General features: G+C 44.1%; 1 long non-coding RNA gene across 1 annotated transcript; it reads right to left on the bottom strand.

The window, feature by feature from the left end:
* On the bottom strand, nt 1-1,589 carry LOC117923683. Its single transcript, XR_004652669.1, has 2 exons — nt 1,448-1,589; nt 1-342 (listed from the first exon to the last, which is right to left on the bottom strand). It is a non-coding gene; the product is annotated as an uncharacterized LOC117923683 (long non-coding RNA).

Here is a 1,589-nt window from a genome sequence, read left to right as displayed (position 1 = left end):
TTCCTAAAAAAATTGCGGAGTCCTTATTTTAGTAAAACAAAAATAAAAGAAAACACGCACACACATCTTAATAATAGTAATAAATTCCACTACCACTCAACACCTGCAAGTATTGAGATGACCATAAGCTATATGTAACATCAGAACGGAAATTTAGGAAGTGCTTCATATATATGGATACCAAATGAACCAAATTGATCAGGGATGCCGCGGAGGCCCTCCGTGGCAATAGGATGGAGGTCTCAGTTGGGCCGTCGATGTGGAGAGGAAGCATCCTGGACTAGGCCTTGAAGGTTTTGACTTCACTGATATGCCGACCTTTGCTGGCCCATTCGATGCAACCTAATAAAAATAATTAAGAAGCCAGAGAGCCACCGGAAAATAAATATCACAAAATTAATATGCTTAATAGTGTTAGACTTTTATTGAAAGGGGAATCATGTTACCATGCACCAACCCAAAAAATTTGAGTTTTTGAACCTTTATTAATTAATTTAAGTGTCAAATAAAAAAAAAAAAAAACCCTTTCATACACTCAATCAGTAATTTTCCAAAATTATCATTTCTATTTTTTTTTTTTTTTTAATTTCTCCTGCACCTTCCGCCTCTCCCTCCCTCTCCACTGAAACTGGTCGGCACTTTGCCGGTGTCTCACAGGCCGCCACTCACACCTCTCTCCGGTCGCCAATCTCCCACTCTTTCCCTTTCTCTTCCCTCTTTCTCTCTCTTTCCTTCCCTTTTCACATCACCACCGCCACCGCCACCACTACCAGCGACCCACTGCTCGCCTCTCATCGACGGCAAAACCGGGCGGCACTTTGTCGGCGTCATCACTTGCTGCAGCTCATAGCTCTCTCCGGCCGACAATCTCACCCTCTCTCCTTTTCCTTTCCATATTTCTTTCTCTTTCCACATCACCACCGCCACCACTGCCAGCGACCCACGGCTGCTGCCACCTCTCATCGGTGGCGACTAGTGCTGCCCAGTCGCTGCCCGTGAGAGGCGGCAGCAGCAGTGGGTCGTTGGTAGTGGTAGCGGTGGTGACTTGGAAAGGGAAGGAAAAAGAAAGAAAGAGGAAGGGGAAAGAGAGAGAGAGAGAGAGAGGGAGGTGTTGCCAGCCCAAGGGGATTGTGAGCAGCAGCCGACCATGCACTGGTGATGGCGCTGATAGGGAGGGGGGAAATCGTTGTCGGAGAGAGCTGTGCGACTGTCGATGATGACGCCGGCAAGGTGACAACAAATTTTGGTGTAATGGGAGAGGCGGATGGATAATTTTGGAAAAAAAAAAAAAATAGAATTACTGTTTGAGTGTATGAAAGGATAATTTGTATTTTCATTTTGCACTTAAATTGAAAAGTCAAAAATAAAAATTAAAAAACTCAAATCTTTGGGGATTAGTGTATGGTAACATGATTCCTCCTTTATTGAGTAGCATAAACAAACTTACAATGCGAGAGGATTTACAGACCACCAACATCTCAGGTAGAATGAATAATACGACGCAAGTGAAGAGGAATGCCTTTCCAACAGCCATCTCTTCTGCTTTCTTAATCACCTACTGATGCTAATACGAAAACGAGAATACCACC

This window comes from Vitis riparia, chromosome 1 (assembly GCF_004353265.1).
Source record: "Vitis riparia cultivar Riparia Gloire de Montpellier isolate 1030 chromosome 1, EGFV_Vit.rip_1.0, whole genome shotgun sequence".
Taxonomy (NCBI): domain Eukaryota; kingdom Viridiplantae; phylum Streptophyta; class Magnoliopsida; order Vitales; family Vitaceae; genus Vitis; species Vitis riparia.
The sequence above is the reverse complement of the archived record's forward strand: the minus strand, read 5'-3'. Positions and strand labels throughout refer to the sequence as shown.